This window comes from Triturus cristatus, chromosome 6 (genome assembly GCF_964204655.1).
Source record: "Triturus cristatus chromosome 6, aTriCri1.1, whole genome shotgun sequence".
In the NCBI taxonomy this organism is placed as follows: domain Eukaryota; kingdom Metazoa; phylum Chordata; class Amphibia; order Caudata; family Salamandridae; genus Triturus; species Triturus cristatus.
This window is the reverse complement of record NC_140589.1, coordinates 1467057209-1467080206: the sequence shown is the minus strand read 5'-3', so window position 1 is coordinate 1467080206 and position 22998 is coordinate 1467057209. Positions and strand designations below refer to the sequence as shown.

General features: G+C 43.7%; 1 long non-coding RNA gene across 1 annotated transcript in view; it reads right to left on the bottom strand.

The window, feature by feature from the left end:
* Nucleotides 1–383: 383 nt before the first annotated feature.
* The window catches only part of LOC146821551 (uncharacterized), a 675073-nt gene continuing 652458 nt past the window's right edge, over nucleotides 384–22998 (bottom strand). The window contains exons 5-6 of the long non-coding RNA XR_014963184.1: nucleotides 7151–7302; nucleotides 384–1279 (exon numbers count right to left, since the gene is read on the bottom strand). This is a non-coding gene — a long non-coding RNA (uncharacterized LOC146821551). The remainder of the gene's footprint in view (nucleotides 1280–7150; nucleotides 7303–22998) is intronic.

Genomic DNA, 22998 nt, shown 5'->3' with positions numbered 1-22998 from the left:
AATATAAACACAAAAAATTGTGCAAATAATGCAAGATTGTCAATAATTCAATATATTTTTTGGATATAAGTACCAAACCATGGAGATGAAGATGCAAAAAATGTCTGAACGCATATAATGCAGTTAGCATGTTAAGATAATGATTATATTGTGCTGGAAAAACGCCTGAGAGTTGAGATATAAAAAATGTTATAAAGCATTGTAAGTGAACTCACTATTGTTAATTGTATATATATATATATATGTACCAAACTTCGCTCCTTCCGGAAAGCTGGACCCAAGAGAGGTGGCGCACACGCCGGCGGAGCACGCCGGCACACAAATGTTCCCACAGCGATTCAAATAACATGCGCTCTCAGTAATCAGAAAACTCCAAATCCAATGATGTCAACAGGGATGTTTAATTATTACAACGCGTTTCAGCTCGTTGCAAAGCCTTGATCACGTAAGATAGGTGCATTACACAAAAGGATTGATAAAGTTTTACAAAGGTGAACAATGAAGAAGGACAACATCGTAAGTCTCCAGTACCCTTAGACCAAATGGAGCGGACATCTTGGAATGGTAACATGTAAAGGAATTAATAACAGAACAAAGAGTAAATAAACGGTAAATGCACCCTAAATGTATCTGTGTATAGTACACTGACAAAGCGTATAATCATGAAATGAGAATATAGTTTTTCCGTTCTGTAGGTGATTATCAGAGTTAACATGTCAAATTATCACAACAATCACAACAGCGACAATCATAATGTTATTGTCCAACTTTCCGCTACAATGCATTTTAAATCTGTTTCACTGTGTTAACGAATCCCCAAGTGGTCATCTGAAACTACTTCTCTTATAGATGTACTAAACGTGGTAAAAAAGTATACTGGAATACAGAACATCTCAAACACGTCACAAAACACAAGATGGCAAGTGTCACTTTCCGCTTCAATATAAGATAGATCTGTTTCACTGTGTTAACGAATCACCAAGTGGTCATACGTAACTATTTCTCTTACCAATGTGCTAAAAGGCGGTAAATAAGTATGCTGAAATGCAGAACATTTACACAACGTCACAAAACACATAATGGCAAGTGCCCACTAGCAGGTTCTCAGTACCCATCCCAAGATAGTATTTCCCGCAAGAGACAAGTTCACATGTGCTAGTGTGATTCTTTCATCGTCACCTACTGTACTAGAATATCATCCATGTTAAGTGAAAAAGCGGGGGAAAGGGTAGGTTGCCCGTGAAAGTGCTCGCTGGTGTCTGGGCCCCTTCCTTTCCTCCTGTAAGTAAAAGAAACAAAAACCAAACTCAGTATAAAGCATATTGAGTTATCAAATATTTAAAATAATGCAACAATTCTTGATCAATGTGCACCTGATACATGGACGGAAGAAGAGGAGAGGGAACACAGCTGACATAATATATATATGTGATAGAGGCAACTGTGTATCAGTACACAAAACATTAACGATAAAACTATCGAAAAAACTTCATTTGAGAGTCTCAGGGTGGCTGCTCAGAGCATGAAGAATGCTGTTCCCTGCTGTGGATTTTCTGAATAGGGTGGTAAACACAGTGTTATCTTTGATGTCCAACTTGACATCCAGATATTCTGCCGAGGAGTCACTTATATTGCCAGTAAGGACAATATTATAGTTGTTAATGTTCAGTTGTTCGATGAATTTGGTGGCTTCCGACTCGGAACCTTTCCAAATTATAAATAAATCATCGATATACCGCAGCCATGTCTCTATGTGTTCTAGATACTTGGCAAGAGTGGGATCAGCAAATATCTCCTCTTCCCAGCGTCCCATAAAGAGATTTGCGAAACTAGGCGCGAAACAAGAACCCATCGCGGTACCCGTAGTTTGTCTGTATAGGGTGCCATCGAAGAGGAAGATGTTGTTAGCAAGGCAGAATTCTGTCATACTCAAGATCATCTTCCTATGTTCCCTAAAACGCAGGGGTCTGTTGTTCAAAATTTTTTCGCATGCTTCAAGGCCCTGTTGGTGATTGATTATGGTGTACAGGGACTGTACATCCAGGGTGATCAATAAGAATTTGTGATCAATATGCTGATTTTTTATTTATTCAAAAAATCCTTCGTATCCCTGACGTAACTGGGCAAGTTGGTGACAAAATCCCTTAGAAAATGGTCTACGTATTTCGACACATGTTCCGTGACACTACCCCTAGATGACACAATGGGTTGCCCTGGTGGTTTAATGGGGTCCTTATGTACCTTGGGCAACAGGTATAGAACGGGTAAAATAGGATGATAATTTTTTAAATAACAGTATTCTTCCCATTCTAAAATGCCCTTGTCATGCCAGGTGGTCAACATATCCCAGATGGTAGTGATACTCGTGTTGTATGTTTCCATCACAATAGGTACATAATACCTAGTGTCAGAGAGTTGTCTATGTGCCTCGCTAATGTAGTCGTCCCTATCCAAAATAACCACATTACCGCCTTTATCAGCAGGGCGTATGACGATATTAGTGTCGTCGCCTAGGGATTTCAGTAATGATCTTTGTTTGTATGACGGATTAGTCCTATAGAACCGATCCTTTTTGTGTCTATAAGTACAAAGTGCTTTGCTGACAACATCCTAAAAAGTATCAATGTTGTCGTACGGCAATATGGGCAAAAATGTCGACTTGGGTTTAAAACCCGAATGTGAAGAGGAATCAGTGATAAGATCTAATTTGTCTAGAGTTTGGGTGGTAGTCAAACTATTCTCAGTAGATACTGTATTACTTTGGTTTTGATTACTGGTATCACCACTGTAACCGGTTTCTGTTTCTTGACCCAATTCAATCATGGTGATAAGAGTGTGAATATCACCAATGTTCACGTTATCTTGGTGCTTAGAAGTCATTCTGGTGAATTTGCTATGGTCACCCAATCTTTTCAGTCTATGCCACTTCTTGAGTTTCAGTTTTCTGGAAAATTTAAATAAATCAATTCTAGTTCCGGTATAGTCAAATTGTTTAGAGGGGCAGAACGAGAGTCCTAAGCAAAGAGTACGTTTCTCAATCTCACAAAGAGGTCTCTTAGAAAGATTAATAATAGTTTTATTCACCATTTCAGGATCCATCAGTACATCTTCCTGGGGCGTGATCTTCTGTTTCCCATATTGCCCCTTGATCTGCCTCTTCTTCCATCGTTGGAGTATTCTTGCTCTTCTATTTCTCCGTTTCCGCGTCCTCTGCCTCGACCCTGTCCTCGACCCCTCTGTCTTCGTGTCGTTGGCACCGGGGTGTTTTGTATAGTCCTTTGGCTTCGACGGATATGTTGATACTCCTCTAAAAAATTCACCTGGCGAGAAGTTTGATTCGTGGCAACGTTGGTTTCCACCGAAACATCTGATTCCGTGTCGCTGGTCAAGGAGGCAACCGGTGTTTGAGTCTCACAAGGATTGTTCGCAGTTGTAGATGTTGTTTCCTTGGAATTGTACAGATGGTCATATTTTCGGCTGAAAGTGAGGATCCTGCCGCTCTCATAATCACCATAATCACGGTCAAGCTTCCTCTCCTTTTGAGCCTTAATATCCTCCTCATACTTCTTGAGGCGTTCCTTTATCGAACTCATAGTTGCCTCCACTTTATCTGTTTCCATGGATTTTTTGATCTCTTCCAAGATCTCTTGTATTTGTTTCATTATGATGTCCCTGTCTATCCACGCGTATTTCACCAGGATTTCGAGCATCCTTTTGGAGCTCAATGCGGAATTCTGTGACCACTCTAATAGCATTTCTGGGTTCGGTGTTTCGTACGTCGGTGTGGTGAAAATACGTAAACCTCGGGGTACCATGTCTTGGTCTATGTAATTTTGCAGAGAGATCGCTTCCCACCACTTTGAGATCTCTGATCTCTTTAGCTTTTCCAGCTTGCGTAACTTGTCATCTACTGGTTGTTTCATACCTGGTTCCACTCTCGTCTCACCCTTAGGTTGCCTCTTCGCGAACATCGCATGAGCCGCTGCTCTTCTCTCCTCCTCCTCATCCATGTTGCACACACCCCTGGAGTAGTTGTTCAACAGAACTAGGAGTTTCTGATTCCCCCTGTATAAGATACCAGGTTCCTCTTGCCCCGTGAGCGTTGAAAAACAGTCAAATGCCAATAAGGTAATAAGGTAGGCTGACAAACAAGTATTATGATAAGCGTATCAAATATGACTCGCTTGGTTACAGCCTACTAAATCCTGAACGAACTTCAAGCCTGGTGTACGGTGTCCCGCAAACCCCTTGCTGCTTCCCGGGGAAAGGATCGGAGCCCCTGCAAAGGGAAACCCACCCTCACGCGAACAGGGGCAGACAAACGGGCAACAGGCCTTACCTCCACCAAAAGCTATCGTCCGTATCTGAATATCCTACGTCTCAACGAAGGCCGGTCCAAACAATGCAATCCTCCATTAAATGTACCAAACTTCGCTCCTTCCGGAAAGCTGGACCCAAGAGAGGTGGCGCACACGCCGGCGGAGCACGCCGGCACACAAATGTTCCCACAGCGATTCAAATAACATGCGCTCTCAGTAATCAGAAAACTCCAAATCCAATGATGTCAACAGGGATGTTTAATTCTCACAACGTGTTTCAGCTCGTTGCAAAGCCTTGATCACGTAAGATAGGTGCATTACACAAAAGGATTGATAAAGTTTTACAAAGGTGAACAATGAAGAAGGACAACATCGTAAGTCTCCAGTACCCTTAGACCAAATGGAGCGGACATCTTGGAATGGTAACATGTAAAGGAATTAATAACAGAACAAAGAGTAAATAAACGGTAAATGCACCCTAAATGTATCTGTGTATAGTACACTGACAAAGCATATAATCATGAAATGAGAATATAGTTTTTTCGTTCTGTAGGTGATTATCAGAGTTAACATGTCAAATTATCACAACAATCACAACAGAGACAATCATAATGTTATTGTCCAACTTTCCGCTACAATGCATTTTAAATCTGTTTCACTGTGTTAACGAATCCCCAAGTGGTCATACTTCTCTTATAGATGTACTAAACGTGGTAAAAAAGTATACTGGAATACAGAACATCTCAAACACGTCACAATAATATATAATATATAACCTGAGCGTAACTATAACGTCTCTGTAACCTGTTTTTTTATGTGAATTAGTAGGTTTTGTTTAAATTCCATTTCCTACCTATAACGTCCCTGTAACCTATGGATTTTTCAGTGAATGTCTAAGGTTTTTTAAATACTAATTCCAAACTATAACATCCCTGTAACCTTTGTTTTTTTCAGTGAATTTCTATGGTTTTTTCAACTAGTAGTTGCATTTGTAGAGTGGTTGAGAAAGGGGGATGGGCCTCCGACCAACTCTCAGGAATCCCCCTGTGTAGGACGTACAGGGAGTACCAGGAGGGCTTCTTGGCCCCCAAGGTCCCTCAGGAGTAAAGTGAACATCATGCCCAAACCAGTAGTGCACCACAAGCTGCCTTTGCAGAGTAGTGGAGAAAGGGGGTGTGGCCTCCGAAGACCTCTTAGCAATCCCAGTGTGTGGGACATATTGGAGATAATAGGATGTCCTTGGCCGCCAACTACCCCTCCTATTATCTCCAGTAAGTCTCACACAGCAAGATTGCTGAAACCTGATAGCAAGCCATGCCCCCTTTCACCACCACTCTGCAAACGCACCTCCTGGCTCACTACTAGTGGGGGGATGAAGTCCCCTTGGCTATTTAGGGTCTTTGGGGGCCAGCTATCCCTCCTGTTACCTCCAGCAAGTCCCACACAGTGGGTTGGCTAAGAGTTTTTCAGAGGTGGCGATCCCCGGGGTAGGAGGGTCTGCGAGGCCCCCCCATATTATTTTATTTAGCCTCAGGGAGGTGACGGTCCCCGGGGCTCTCCATGTGGCTGGGCCCACCCACATTCATAATTAAAAGTGACCCGGGGAGGTGGCGGCCCCCGCGGCTTCGATAAGCCATAGCCCCCCTCCTATATTTAGCATATGCCTCTAGGACCTGGCCCACCCGGGGGTTATTGTAAAGTATCTGCGGAAGCCCATGCTGGCTTTTTTTTTTTAATTGCCACGGATCCGCCTGAAGTCCGCTTCAAATTATTTTTTTTAAATGCCCTTTTCCCTGAGGGACCCCCCCACCATATCTGGGGGGGGGGGGGTTAGGGTATTCCTACCCTGCCCCTTTTCTTTATTTTTAACTTTTCTTCTGGGACTCAGCTTCAAGCTGAGCCCCAAGATGGCTGTCAACACTTTCTCGTTGAAGTGTTGGCAGTCAATCAAATTTTAGTAGGATCCGCGAGTCCACTGTAACGACTCACGTTCCCAGATATCTATATTTTTTTGAGTTAGATATCTCAAAAACTACTAAGCAGATTTGCACCAAATCACAAAAAGCATGCTTTCTGGACCAACATCTAGTTTGCTGCCTAATTTGGTTATATTCCGTTCAGCAGTTCGGGCTGTAGTAGTGTTCAAAAATAAAAAATCCTCATAGACTTAACATGGGGAAAACACGTTTTGGGACCCCCCATTTTTTTCTCAGCCCCACTTGATGTATCGCCCCAAAACTTTCAACAGAGCAGCTGAACCAAAAAGGGGAAGTTTTGTGAAAATTTCAGGTAGATTCGTCAAGCGGCGCAAAAGTTATTGGCAAAACAAAAAATGTTTTTCCTATGGAAACTTTGGTCCTTACTATAACTACCTACTTGCGAACACCAGTAGGTAATATATATATAATTTTTGGATGAATGATTAGAAGTCAAAGAACAGAAGCTAGTGACCACATTGTATAGAAAACCCAGTGTAGGCAATAGTATGTTACATGCTAAGAGCTTCCATCCAACACCGTTAATCAATAGTATTCCGTATGGGGAGTTCCTGAGAGCCAGAAGGATATGCAACACAGAGAGCGGTTACAAACAGATCAATGAGGAAATGGTCATTAGATTTAGAGAATGGGGTTATAGTACCAAAACCCTGACTGCAACTATCAATAGAATTGAACGAGTTACAAGAGAAGCACTACTTTTTAAGTGCAAGATACGCAAAGATAAAATAGAGCAGCAATTCATCACAACATACCACAGCTCAAGATTGAGAAATATGTTACAGGAACACTGACATCTGCTTAAGCATGACCCAGTTATAGTTGAAGACATACCGAAAAGACCATTGATAACCTTCAGAAGAGCTAACTCTATGAGGAACAGGTTGGTTTGGAGTGATGTGAGAGTAGAACGAGGCACCTGGTTGCAGCAAAAAGATGGCTTTAATCATTACAGCAAATGCAAGGCTTGCAAAAATGGTGAAGATCTAAAGGAAATAGAAATAGGGAGAAAAACACATAAAATACAGGGTCAGTATACGTGCAAAAGTGAGTTGTGGTATACATTTTAAGATGTGGATGTCAAAAGCTATATGTGGGGAGTACCACTCTCCAGGTACATAAGAGAATACTACAACATCTAAGAGCAATAATAAATAATGATACTTGTTACCCAGTGGCAAGACAGTATCATGAGGTACACAACAGTAATTAGAAAGATCTGAGATACAGTGTGATCGATGGAGTAAAACTGGATGAAAGAGGAGGGAATAGAGAAAAGAAGTTGAGGATTTTGGAATCTAAATATTTACTTACACTAGATAGCATGGAACCGAGAGGGTTAAATTGCGATGAGGAAATGTATGTACATTTATAAGGTGAAAATGTCATGCCGCCCAAACTACAATAAATAGACTTTTATGAATAGTGCTGTGTTAGTGTATATATACATACACGTGAGTGAGTTCGGCAGCCATGGTGGAAAGTTGGAAAACGGATTAATTTGGGCCTGCCTGAACCGCCGCTGATACCCTCCGTCGACCATTGCAGGTCATGGATTATACAAATTCAGGGTTGCCCAGCCATTTGATGGATACCTGCGGAGAGTCTATGTGTGAAATCTAGTGGCAAACGAGGGGTGGAGTGCGCTGTGGGGTGAATTGTAAAACTTACCAAACAATGTGACCGCCTTTGGAAGGAGGTATTGAGAGGTGGCAAGACCGGTGTGGTTGGTGTCAGTCGGCATTCAGTTGACATTGTGGCAAGATGTACTGATGGGGCACCGACGCCTTTAGTTTGAATTAAGATATCAGGAATGCAGACTCATCATCACCTCACTGGGACAATTGCTGCTCTCCTATTGGCCACCGATTAGCCAATGAGAATTCTGGATGGTTTAAATTACCCTGATACTGTGCATCGTGGACATGGTTTTATCGCACTGATGAAGGCATTACGCTGAAACATGTCTGCGGAGGATAGAGCCATTTCAAAAGGACACCCCGTAGGTGCACCTACGTTTGTTGTTGTGGAACAAGCGGATCCTACCTCCGCTAACAAGGTTGCACCCATCGTGAGTTCATCAGCCTTGATGGGAAGTTGGAAAACGGATTCATTTGGGCCTGCCCGAACCACCGCTGATAACCCCCGTCGACCATTGCAGGTCGTGGATTATACAAATTCAGGGTTGCCCAGCCATTTGTTAGACACCTGCAGAGAGCTTATGTGTGAAATCCAGCGGCAGACAAGGGGTGGAGTGCGCAGTGGGGTGAATTGTAAAATTTACCAAACAATGTGACCGCCAATTTAAAGAGGTATTGAGGGGTGGCAGGACTGGCGTGGTTGGTGTCAGTCCGCATTCAGTTGACATCGGGGCAAGATGTACTGATGGGGCACCGAGGCCTTTAATTTGAATTAAGATATTGGGAATGCCGACGCATGATCACCTCCCTGGGACAATTGCTGCTCCCCTATTGGCCACTGATTAACCAATGAGATTGCTCGATGGTTTAAATTACCCTGACACTGCATTGTGGACATGGTTTTATCCCACCGCTGAAGGCATTACGCTGAAACACGTCTGCAGAAAATGAAGCCATTTCAAAACGACACCTGATGAGTGCATCTACGTTTGTTAGTTATGGTGGAACAAGCGTATCCTACCTCAGCTTACAAGGTTGCACCCGACGTGAGTTCGGCATCTGTGGTGGAAAGTTGGAAAACAGATATATATATATCTATATCTATAATTCACTGAAAAAACCATAGGTTTCACACACGTTATAGTTAGGAATTAGCATTTAAAAAACCTTGCAAATTCACTGAAAAAACCATAGGTTTCACACAAGTTATAGTTAGCTGTACATTTCACTCGTAAAAAACCAATGAAATTCCCCCGTTATAGTTAGTGCAGGCAACTATAACTCACGCGACCGCAATCCTCTGCTGATGCTAATACTGTATTTAGACACTTATTTGCCCATGTCTTCTTCCATTAAATTTTAGCTATACATATATTACAAATATTTTTTTTTCATAAAGACACATATGTCATCAGCAGAGGATTGCGGTCGCGTGAGTTATAGTTGCCTGCACTAACTATAACGGGGAAATTTCATTGGTTTTTTACGAGTGAAATGTACAGCTAACTATAACTTGTGTGAAACCTATGGTTTTTTCAGTGAATTTGTACGGTTTTTTAAATGCTAAGTTACTTTACGCCATTCGTGGCGTGCGCGCCCAGTTAACGTAGTTAGTTCGGGCACCATTTGCACACGGGGTGGGGAAAGTGTGGATAATTTTTTTTTTTTAAATAATTTTAACCGTACGCGTACGGTAAGCGTAATCGGCGATTTTTCGAAAAAAATTAAAATTGTTTTTTTGGCCTTGGGGGTTTTTGGGGGACACCTATATCGATGCTGGGTGGTTAAGAACTAAATATACTACCCCTTTAGATGTTTTTTGACTTTGTTTATGCTGCCCCCCTTAGAGTGCGAGAGAGAAAATGGCGGCCGCCGCTTCCTGGTTTCGACCGATTCAAATGTTTACTTAGATCGAACAGCCAATCAGAATCGCGCTCGCGCACGTCACCGTACGCGTACGGTAAGCGCACCGTAAGCGCACCGTAAGCTGGCTCAGATATATATATTGATTTAAAGGCTATTTTCTCAGAATCTACTGAACAGATTTACACCAAACCTACAAAAGGCACTTCCTTGACCTGTAGACTACCTCTCTGCCAAATTTCAAGGAACTCTGTTCAGCCGTTCGGGCTGTAGCTGTGTCTAAAGGTCCTATGGAAAAATGCATGGGAAAAACGCGTTTTGGGACCCCCCTTTTATCTCAGCCCCCGCTTGACGAATCCCCCCGAGACTTTCAGGGTAGGAGCGGAGCGCAGCGCCCCACCTATTTTGAAAATTTCGCGAGGATTCGTCGACCGGCGCCAAAGTTATTCAAAATAGAATGTTGTGGTTTTCCTATGGAAACAGGGTCCTAACTATAACTACCTACTGGCGACCGCCAGTAGGTAAATAACACTTGGAATAAGTGATATACATCTGCGAAAATTATGCCTTAATATCAGATTAGTGTTCTTTAATAATAGAGTATATTTTGTTGGCTATGATTGTGAAAACAGACTTCCTTGAACTGTATGACGTAATACTGGAAGTGTTGAATACCTCTTCAATGTATATTACCTTGTAAAAACATGGAACTATATAGGCATTTGAAAAAATGGCGGTATATTGTTGACACAGGCTAAGGCCAAAACACATCCGAATCAGATCGTTACTGCAGCCTGAACCTGTTTGGAAAATAAAATCCTTATACCTGCATCGAATGCTGAAATTCCTCTACTTTACTGGGAGGACAAGTGTGTATATATTTATGCTGGAAAATGCTGCTGAATTGGACGCAATAAATCGCACTTAAAAACTTTACAAACACGCTGTGGTCCGTACCTGTTTCTTGGGGGATCCCGGGCTGAACAGGACTGTGAAAATTCATATATATATATATATATATATATATATATATATATATATATATATATATATATTCACTGAAAAAACCATAGGTTTCAGGGGCGTTATAGTTAGCTGGACATTTCCCTCGTACAAAACCCTAGAAATTCCCCCGTTATAGTTAGTTCAGCTAACTCTAACTCGCGCCCCCGCAATGCACTGCTGATGACGTCACATATTACATCACTCATGACATGGTCAGTGACATCACTGATGACATCACTGATGACGTCATCCATGTGATAAATTAGTGCATCTTCTCACACCCTTTGATATACTCAATCAAAATTTCAGACGTCCATTCTCAAAACCATATATACTCCAATACCAATAACTACATACCCACTCATTGACTCTTAGATCTACACACACATCCACTCACTCACCTGTACAGTCACTCATACTTACAGTCACTCAGTACAGGACTATCATATGCATTTATACACCTACATAGACACTCACACACCACCAATCATCCATAGAGGTACTCTCACGCCTAGTCAGTCATGCAAATAATTAATCACACTCCCATTTACTCACCTATGCAGTTATACACACACAAGTTCACTTACTCATAAAAATAGTACCACATTCTTACGCTCTTATACAATCACTGATACAAGCACAGACTCATCCATACAGCCACTCTAGCAATCACACACTCTCACATATACCCACTTATATACTCTTACACACATATATACTGCCTTTCACATATGTAGCTACTCACACATATACCACTGAGATATACATTCAATCACTAACACACCCATACATACACTCACCCAACCATACACTCCATCACAGATGCACTCTTAAAACCATGCACCCATAGAATCACCAACTCACACATGTATGCACAGAGTCACACACACCCCACCCCCACAAACACTCAGGCACCCAAACAGATACTCAGACAACCAATCAATAACCCATAGAAACTCTCAAATAGCTATTCACAAAACCATGCAGCCGCTTATACACCAACAGACAGACAGATACAGACATTCACACGGTTTAGTCACTAGTCCGGAGTAAGATAAGTTTAATGACTCACTTATAGAGTCAGTCACGCACCTACTAAATCATCCATTCACACACTTATACACCCAATCATTCTTCCATAGGTTTTCCCTATATATATATTAAACATATTTAAAATTTACAGAAACACACACTCACTGGATGACGTCATCAGTGATGTCATCAGTGATGTCATTTCAGATGTCATCAGTGATATCACTGACCATGTCATGAGTGATGTAATATGTGACGTCATCAGCAGTGCATTGCGGGGGCGCGAGTTAGAGTTAGCTGAACTAACTATAACGGGGGAATTTCTAGGGTTTTGTACGAGGGAAATGTCCAGCTAACTATAACGCCCCTGAAACCTATGGTTTTTTCAGTGAATTTCTAAGGTTTTTTAAATGCCAATTCCTAACTATAACGCCCCTGAAACCTAAGGTTTTTTCAGTGAATTTCAAAGGTTTTTTAAATGCTAATTCCTAACTATATCAGGCCTGAAACCTATGGTTTTTTCAGTGAATTTCAAAGGTTTTGTAAATGACAATTTTGAATGTATTAATTGTTATACTGATTTTTCTGATACTGATTTACTATATTTTTTAAACTATTTATTTTTAGATATATATTTTTTAATTACATTATAATTACATTATACATTACGATACACAATATACTTTCTCAGAATGAATTACTTTAGTTTAAATACTTGGCAAATAGGCAACAGACTTTTAAGTACAGTAGTTACAGTTGTTGCAATGGGCAACACAATTTCAAACACAAAGCAACATTGAGCTCAATGTGAATTTCTAGTGAAATGCAATTAGTTACTTTATAGATTACTTTTCTAACCACAGGACTGGATCCTAGATTCAGTCCTTGGACATCTCCTGTAAACAGTTGAGTAAAAGCGCTTTGGTTACAGTAGTTATTTTTAAGGAATATTATTGTATTTTAAAAGTTGACACTTAGAAATTTTTTCACATAGAATCACCAATGTTATCCTACGGCAGAAAATTCACTTAGCAGGTAAGTAGTGTTATCATTACTTTTTCTTACTCAGTGGTGGATCCTGGATCCAGCACTGGCCAACCTCCTGTAAACAGTTGAAAGAATGTGTTTAAGTCATACAGATGATTCTTTAGGAATATTTTTAGTTTGTGAAAATAGACACTTAAAAACTTTTCTGGTGAAAACCACACAATGGATTCCTATGGAAGGAAATAGAAGTTACTGGTAAGTACGCTTAGAATTACTCTTCTGGGCTAAAAGATGCAGCCCTGGGTTCTCTCCTGATAACAGGTGAGTAAATCGGAATTCGTAGTTCAGCTGATTTTAGAGGAATATTTGTACGTTTCAAAAATGGACACTGAAATTTTTCTGGTGAAAACCACACAATGGATTCCTATGGAAGGAAATACAAGTTACTGGTAAGTACGCTTAGAATTACTTTTCAGGGTCAGTGCTGGGCTAAAAGATGCAGCCCTGGGTTATCTCTTGATAACAGGTGAGTAAATCGGAATTCGTAGTTCGGCTGATTTTAGAGGAATATTTCTACGTTTCAAAAATAAACACAGAAAATTTTCTGGTGACAACCACACAATGGATTCCTATGGAAGGAAATACAAGTTACTGGTAAGTACGCTTAGAATTACTTTTCAGGGTCAGTGCTGGGCTAAAAGATGCAGCCCTGGGTTCTCTCCTGATAACAGGTGAGTAAATCGGAATTCGTAGTTCGGCTGATTTTTTAGGAATATTTCTAAGTTTCAAAAATGGACACTTTGAAAATTTTCTGGTGAAAACCACACAATGGATTCCTATGGAAGGAAATACAAGTTACTGGTAAGTACGCTTAGAATTACTTTTCAGGGTCAGTGCTGGGCTAAAAGATGCAGCCCTGGGTTCTCTCCTGATAACAGGTGAGTAAATCGGAATTCGTAGTTTGGCTGATTTTAGAGGAATATTTGTACGTTTCAAAAATGGACACTTTGAAAATTTTCTGGTGAAAACCACACAATGGATTCCTATGGAAGGAAATATAAGTTACTGGTAAGTACGCTTAGAATTATTTTTCAGGGTCAGTGCTGGGCTAAAAGATGCAGCACTGGGTCCTCTCCTGATTACAGGTGAGTAAATCGGAATTCGTAGTTCGGCTGATTTTAGAGTAATATTTGTACGTTTCAAAAATGAACACTTAGAAAATTTTCTGCTGAAAACCACACAATGGATTCCTATGGAAGGAAATACAAGTTACTGGTAAGTACGCTTAGAATTATTTTTCAGGGTCAGTGCTGGGCTAAAAGATGCAGCCCTGGGTTCTCTCCTGATAACAGGTGAGTAAATCGGAATTCGTAGTTCGGCTGATTTTAGAGGAATATATGTTCAATGGTAAAGGAAGGGGGCGGGGCCTGAGGTGACGTGTGCAAACACGCCCTGTGGCGTGTTTTAAGTTGGGGGATTAAGTCCCCTTGAATCCTGAGGTCCCCTGGCGGCCAACTTGCCCACCAGGTACCTCCAGTATGCTCCAGGGAGCTGCATTGCAGAGAGGTGTTCAGAGGCCACGCCCCTTTTTGCAACACTCTGCAACGCAGCTCCATGGCGCTTACTGGAGGTACCTGGTGGGCTAGTTGACTCCTAGGGGACCTCTCGATTGAAGAGGAATGAATTCCCCAACTTAAAACGCGCCACAGGCCGTGTTTGCACAGTATCACCTCAGGCCCCGCCCCCTACCTTCACCACTGTGCAAACGCGCCCCGTGGCGCATTTTAAGTTGGGGGATTAAGTTTCCTTGAATCCTGAGGTCCCCTAGCGGCCAACTAGGCCACCAGGTACCTCCAGTAAGCGCCACGGAGCTGCGTTAGAAAGAGGTGTAAAAAGGGGTGTGGCCTCATTACACCTCTCTGCAACGCAGCCCCCTGGCGCATACTGGAGGTTCCTGGTGGGCTAGTTGGCCCCCAGGGACCCCCAGTATTCAAGGGGAATTAGTTCCCCCTCTGCAAACGCGCCAGGGGGCGTGTTTGCCTAGTGGTGTAAGGAGGGGGCGTGGCCTCCGGCCCGATCCCGATTTTTTCTGCCGGCATTGCTTTTCGACATGGGGAGCAGCTAACATGCTGCTCCCCATGTGGAAAAGCAATCAGGGAAACCTGCTCTCGCTTCAATGAAGCAAAGCAGTTTGCAATGACAGGGTGGGAGCCGCGAGGCTCCCGCCCTGTCATTGCAAACAGCAGTGTCCTGGGGGTGGGCACCCCGGGACACTGCAGGAGCCGGCCCTGGGGGGTGGCGGTCCCCAGGGCCATCATTGGCTCCAGGAGGGGGGCCGCGTGGCCCCCCTCCCACACGGACAAGTTGCCCCGGGGCTGGGGGGGCCTGAGAGCCCCCCATCGCAAATACTTTCAAGCCCTGGGGGTGGCGGTCCCCGGGGCTGGGGGGGGCCGTGAGCCCCCCATATAGTATCTCTGAGCCCCGGGGGGTGGCGGTCCCCGGGGCAGTGTGGGGGGGATTGGGACCCCCTCCACACTTTTTTATTTCTGCCCCCGGGATTTGGCCCCCCCAGGGGCCAATTACCAAAGAAGCGCGGGAGCCCCGTGCTTTTTTTTTTTTTTTGGCCGAAATTCGCGCTGGGTGCGCGAATCTCGACGATTTAAAAAAAAAAAGAAATACTGTTTTTGGCCCTGGGGGTCCTTGTGGGACCCCCTGAGCAGGCCTAGGGGGTTAGGGTGTTTGTACCCTGCCCCCTTGTTGCGTTTTGCGCCTTTGTTTTGTGCTTTCTTGTGCCTCGGTTCTACCGAGGCACAAGATGGCTTCCAACACTTCCTGATTCAGAATGTTGGCAGCCAATTAGCATTCAGCTCGTGCTCGGGAGGGTTCGGGGAGGGTGCGGGGAGGATCCGCGGATCCTCCCCGGCCATAGATATCACTAACATTTAACTCTAATTTTCTCAGGAACTACTGAACGAATTTACACCATTTAAGCAAAAGGCACGAGTCTGAACTGAGGACTACCTCCTTGCCAAATTTGGTGTAATTCCGTTCAGCAGTTCGGGCTGTAGTTGCGACAACAGGTCCTATGGGAAATTGCATGGGGAAAACGCGTTTTGGGACCCCCCTTTTTTCTCAGACCCCGCTTGATGAATCACCACGAAACTTTCAGGGGAGGAGTGGAGCGGAGCTGGCCAAACGTTTGGAAAATTTCGCGAAGATTCATCAACCGGCGCCAAAGATATTCCCAATAGAATGTTGCGGATTTCCTATGGAAAATAGGTCCTAACTATAACTATCTACTGCCGACTGCCAGTAGATAATAAATATATGTCGCCACGCTATCCCTTTTGACAGGGATTTCCTCACCGCACTCGCTGCTCCATATTGTGAAAGACAATAAATCACCAACCGTCCATTAGTAGTTCAAGGGTGTTTTAATTTCCAAAAGCTGCCAACACACAACAAGGGGTTGTGTGTTGGCAGCTTTTGGAAATTAAAACACCTTTGAACTACTAATGGACGATTGGTGATTTATTATCTTTCACAATACGGAGCAGCGAGTGCGGAGAGGAAATCCCTGTCAAAAGGGATAGTGTGGCTACATTTGGAACGGCTTGGTCCTGCCGTACTTTATACGCACCACCAGAGAGGCGCCCAGCAGTCAGGAAATGGGACTATGCGGAAAGGAATACATATATATATATATACTCACACATATATACACATATATGCATATTAATTTGTATGGAGAAATGGGAGGCGGGTGAAGGGCACAAAGGAACGGGGGGAGGTAGAAGGGGGAGAGAAATAGTTGGAAGAGAGAGAGAGGGGGTAGAGAAACAGGAAATGGTGGGGGGGAGAGAAAGAGAGAGCGCGAGAGAGAATTTTGAGTCAGGAGCTTTTTCAGTTTTGTGACTTGCCCTGTTGCCAGCATGTAGAGCACGGTGGATTATATATTATGACAGGCAGAGAATTTGGTGTTAAAGATCAATCCACTTCACAGCTGTACAGAAAAGAGGGGGCGTATCGCCAAAGATTTAATTTGCACATCTCTAACGTTTTGCCACCTCCACAGAAACTCGGTTCCAGGAAGACAGCCAGCTTCTGTAGTACGAGTTAGCTCTCAAAATAATTTTTCTGATTCCGTGTCCTTTCTCATGTGGATGGTGAGACAGACAGGCTTGTTTGCTGGAACGAGGACGGACATGAGACATTGAAAGGGGACTGTGAGGTCCGATTGCTGCTCCTGTCTTCTGGCGTGCACATGAAAGAAGCATCTCTCCAGGCACAAATGCACAAGTAGCTTGTTAATTTTTTAGACAATGCTCTCCTTGCATATGGCTAAAATTGTGATATTCAGCTCTTTGGTGCTCAAGGTCCATACTTAAATGATATTCTTTTAACAGTAAGCACTGGGACCGTGACATGTTTCATCTTAGAAGAAGCCATTAATAGAGCATATTGTGTCAGATTCCATGTGAGATAAGAGTAACTTTTGCAAAAGTGTATCGAAACGTAGACAAAGCCACTTATGTGTGGCCTCTCCACAATTTAAGAAAAGCCGCTGAGGGAAACAAGCAATGGCAAAGCCAATAGGTCTCCCCTATGCGAGACCTATTGACTTTTGCAATGTGTTTTAGCCACTATGTACACCAGTGTTACCGTTGTTCAGCATGACTAAATGTTAGTGGCCTGGAATGGGGTAGACTGGAGTGGAGTAGATTGGGGTAGAGTGGAACGGGGTACATTGGGGTAGAGTGGAATGGGGTAAATTGGTTTAGAGTGGAGTAGGGGTAGAGTGGGGTAGAATGGAGTGGGGTGGATTGGGGTAGCTTGGGATGGATTGGAGTAGTGTGGAGTAGGGTAGACTGGAGTGAAGGAGTTGAGTAGATTAGCGTGGTAGATTGGAGTGTGGTAGATTGAATTGGAGTAGATTGGGGTGGAGTGCGGTAGATTAGAGTGGAGTAGATTGAGGTAGATTTGAGTTGGATAGATCGGAGTGGGGTAGACAGAAGTAGGGAAGATCGGGGTTAGAATGGAGTTAGATATATTGGGGTAGATTGGAGTGGAGTGCGGTAGACTGGGGAAGAGTGGGGTGGGGTGAATTGGGGTAGATTGAAGTGGAGTGGGGGTAGATTGGTAGTGGAGTGCAGTGGATTGGGGTAGGCTGGAGTGGGGTCTATTAGAGTAAGTGGGGTAGATATGAGTGGAGTGGGGTAGATTGGATTGAAGTGGAACGAATTGGAGTGGAGTTGGATAGAGTGGCTTGGGGTAAATTAGGATGGGGTGGGGTAGATTGGATTGGGGTAGATTGAATTAGAGTGGGGTAGATTGGAGTGAAGTAGATTGGGGTAGATTGGAAAGAGGTAGATTGGGGTGGGGTAGATTGGGGTGGAGTGGGGTAGGGTAGATTGGAGTGGCATGGAGTTGGGGGGATTGGGGTGGAGTGGGTTATACTAAACTAGAGGGGGTAGATATGGGTGGCATGTGGTAGAGTGGAGCAGAGTGTAGTGGGGTGGATTAGGGTGGAGTGGCATGGGGTAGATTGGGTGGATTACATTAGGGTAGATTGATGAGGAGTGGGGTCGATAGGAGTGGAGAGGAGTATATTGACATGGAGTGGGGTAAATGAGGGTAGAGAGGGGTAGGGTGGAGTGGGATCGATAAGGTGGATTATGGTAGGGTAGATTGGAGTGAAGTGCGGTCGATTGGAGTGGAGTGGAGTAGATTGGAGTGAGATAAATAGGAGTTGGGTAGTTTGGGGTAGGATTGAATGGAGTTGGGTAGATTGGAGTGGGGTAGACTGAGTAAGGGGTGATTGGAGTGAGGAAGTTTGGAATGGGGTAGATTGGAGTGTATTGGGGTAGAGTGGAGTAGGGTAGATTGGAGTAGGGTAGATTGGAGCAGAGTGTGTTGGATTGGAGAGGAGTATGGTTGATTGGAGAACAGTGGAGTGGAGTATAGTAGATTGCAGTGGAGTGGGGTAGATTAGGGTGGAGTGGAATGGGGTAGATTGGGTGGATTAGAATAGGGTAGATTGTAATGGAGTGGGGTAGACTGAAGAGGGATGATTGGAGTCGGGTAGTTTGGAGTAGGTTAGATTAGAGTGGAGTGGGTTAGATTGGAGTTGAGTGAGTTGGAATGGAGTGGGGTAGAGTGGGGCAGGGTGGGATAGATTGCAGCGGGGTGGAGTGGAATGGGGTAGGTTGGGGTAGAGTTTGGTAGATTGGAGTAGAGTAGTTTGGAGTCAAGTAGATAGAGGTAGTTTGGGGTGGGGTAGATTGGGAAGTGGTAGACTGGAATAGGGTAGATTGTGGTGAAGTGGGGTGGAGTATATTGGGTAGAGTGAAGTGGAGTAGATTGTAGTGGAGTAGGGTCAATTGGACCACAGTGGAGTGGGGTAGACTGGAGTGGATTGGGGTACATTGAGTATGAGTGTGGTAGAGTGGGGTGTGGTAGATTGCGGTGGTGGAGTAGGGTAGATTTGGTGGAGTGGAATGGGGTAGATTAGAGTGAAATAGATTGGGTTAGATTAGAGCAAAGTGGAGTGGGTGGGGTAGATTGGGGTACATTGTAGTGGGATAGATCGGAGGGGAGTGAGGTAGATTGGAGTGGGATAGAGTGGATTGGGGTAAGTGGTTTGAGTGGAAGGGCATAGAGTGGAGTGGCTTGTTGTGTCATGGAGTGAGTGGTGTAAACTGGAGTGGCATGGAGTCAAGTGGCGTGGCGTATATTGTCTGAAAGTGGAGGGGCGTGAAGTGAAGTAGCATGTCGTAGAGTGGAGTGTCATAGAATGGAGGGCCGTGGCATTGAATGAAAGGGCATAGGGTGGAGTTAAGTGGCATAGTGTGGCGTATGCATGGTGTGGTGATGCACTGCCATTACAGACACACATTTTCAATTGAAATGACCATTTCATTTGCACTGAAAGACGGTTTTGCTGCACACTAACGATAAAGTGTGCAAATGTCATCACCTAATATATTGATGTGTTTTGATCCTATTCAAATATTTGTGTCCACCCCACTTCATAATTTAAAAAAATATGTGCTTCATTTGTGCTAATTCTGATAGATTCTGAAACATCAGCACAGTTCTTTTTTTTATTTGTTGTGTGCAAGAACAAAAAGCATCCATTCCCTCTCCTCTTACATGGATACTCAGCAGGATTGTCACAAATTCTCTCACTTTGAAGTCACAGAAAGAAAAGTAGACACCAAGCTCCCTCGGAAGAGAGAGGTTGACATTTGAACTGTCTTTGAATGCGCAGCAAATGTGCAAAGTTTTAAAGGCCTGTTTACAGAAAGAGAGTTTGTGGCTGAAGAATACAGTAAACAAGATTTGGGCAACGGGAGGCACAAACTCAAGCTGAACAGCCTAAAGCAAATAAAGCCAGCAAATAGAAAGCCAGAAGATGTGAGTTACAAACACAAAGCCAATGGTAAGGAACAGGCGGAATGCTTTCCTAGGTAAATTTTCTGACTGTTCTCAAGATGTCTTTAGCAAACAGACAGGGCAGGCTGCGATCTAAAAATGGGATACCTGCGCCAGGTATAATGTATGCAGCGTAGGCGTTTCCACGTTTAAAGCCACGTAGAATTCATACAGTGAAATTTACAACTTTTCACTGTGCCACTCTACAACTTGACTGTGTCAAAATTCCTACACTATCTCAAACCAGGTGTAAGGATTGACAAGGCTTTTGACATGGGACTCGTCTCTGTGTCCTGACGCACAAACCTCAGAAATGTGTCACTTTAGTGCCAAAAGATGTGCCAGAATATCTGACGAATCCGTGAACCTTGCGCCATGGAGCACTGTATTGTAAATGCCGAGCATCCATGACGTTGGTAGGGCCTTTGCAGCAAGCGTAAGGAATCTGACTCATCAATGCTTAGGCATCAGTTCTTGTAAATATGCCCCTCGGTCTCTATGTGCAAGGTAGGTAGTGATAAGCTCAAATAGCATAGATGCAGTAATATACATTATTTACATATCCCGCTTAATAAATATATATGTGGGTGCGTTCAACAAGATTCCTATATGACACTGGCCCAGACACACTGCTTCTGGTGCTGGATATTGCAGATCTGAGTCGATATCCATTTGATCTGTTAGTCGAATTCCAGACTTCTTTCCCCTCGAAGCAGCTCCCAGGGGGCATATTTACAAGCCCCTTGCGTTGCTGGTTCGTCACCTTTTCCCATATAAAGTGACGCACCGGCTGCACAAGGGGCTTGTAAATAAGCCCCCAGATGTTCTCAATGCATCTTCAAAATGTAGGCGTGTTGGTTAAAGGTCAACAAACATGTGGTAACTTGCATCATCTCCAAAAAAACGTGTTATTCATGGAGACACGCCTTTTCCGCCAGACGTTATGTACTTCTGAAGGGATTACAGTGAATCATCCTTGTAACCAACACTCCCTTCCCCGGTCCCCAAGCAATCAGCTCACGCAGATGTGCCTTGCAATACTTGTATTTTATGGACGGAGTTGTCTTGAATAGTATTGCTACAAGAAATACTGTACAATAGAAAACAAAAGCCGTGCAGAGAATTGTGCAGTTGCGGTTTCCATGAACTAGAGAGGTGGGAAGGTCGTTGGGGTTGGTACAGACATAAAGAACACTGAAGGGCTAGAGGAGGGTCCAGGGACTCTTATACTGATGCTGGCTCGTGACTGTCAGACAGGGAGCTCAGGCTCGGTGTGGTACATCATGTTGGGACGCTGATCATAGGGAACAGGCAAGAGTGTCGCTGGTTGTGATGTAGGTGCACAGCTGTGTCCTTGATCACTTTTGAAGACAATTGCGAGAAATTTGTAGAGGTTTATGGTTTGTGCCAGAAAGGAGGTTTGGGGGTGGCTTGGGCAGGATGAGGAGGGTATATGTTCATAACCCACTGATCTGGGTGAGGAGAATAAAAGAGCGACATGGATATGGGGGAACTATGAGGATACCACTGTAGTAGCAAGTTTGTTCACCATGGTGATGAATAGGGGCTTGGTCTAATGAAAGGGGATGAAAGCAAGCTGCCATTACTGCAGGAGTAAAAAATGGAGGGTTGCCTCACGTGGCTGACGGAAAGGAACCTGAGGACCTGAGGTAATGCAAGTGGATAATGATGTTGAGGGATGGAGCAGGGAAGAGAAAGACCAATGAGTCTGGTTGTACAGGAAAAGGCTATTACTTTCAGCGGCAGCCGAGGACCATTCAGTGGCGGAGTGTTGTGAGGTAATCCTATTTTGTCCTGAAAATCAAGAATTAAGAAGAGGAAGAAGAACTAGATTTCATCCTCAATTTGGTGGAATTGGAAACAGCTGAAGAGACCCTATGATGAATGATGTGCTATACAAGCCATTTTTAACATAACGTAACATAACCTAATGTAACAAAGAGAATGGAGCTATGATGTTGCCAGAGAAGTTATGGAGACTGACAATAGAAAGGGGCCAATAAACGTGGCTTGAGGGATGCTTCAGGGAGATGCTGGGTGCAGCATAGGAGGAAAACCAAGTGGTAGAGAAGAAACACTCCGTGAGATATGGAGAAAAGCAGGTGTGTACTGTCCCTATAATGTCAAAGGCAGATGCCTGACAGCCTTAGTGCCCTTGGGTGATGTCATTTCATATGCCAGCAAGCAATAATGCGATGAGCTGGTGTATGCACATTACACATATATTTTATCTTGATGAGTGCTGTTACGTTACCATGTTTGGGACCTCTTAATCCTGTGAACCTGGTCCCAGAGGAGAGGAGCAGTGCTAAACAACTGGGATAGAGGCAAGCCATACAAATAAAACCATGTGCCCAATGTTGGCTGCATTTTCATAAAATAAAAGGGCTTTATAGTCCAGGTTGAACATACATAGACACTGACAGATGCATTGGAAGGCATGATGGCAGTATCTGCTCAGGGACACCATGCATCAAGCCCCCTGAGAGGGACCCTCAAGCAGTGCTTAATTTGAGCCAGTGGTTTCCAGTGCTCTTCACTGGCACTTAATTGTCAACACCGGTACTTATGACAGTCTGCCACATGATGTCGCTGTTTGTCTAAATTAAAGATGAGCACACAACAGTTGTTTATTAATTAAATAAACATTTAAAAGGGCTAATACCTGCTGCCCAAGCCATTCTCATAACTATGGGGGCT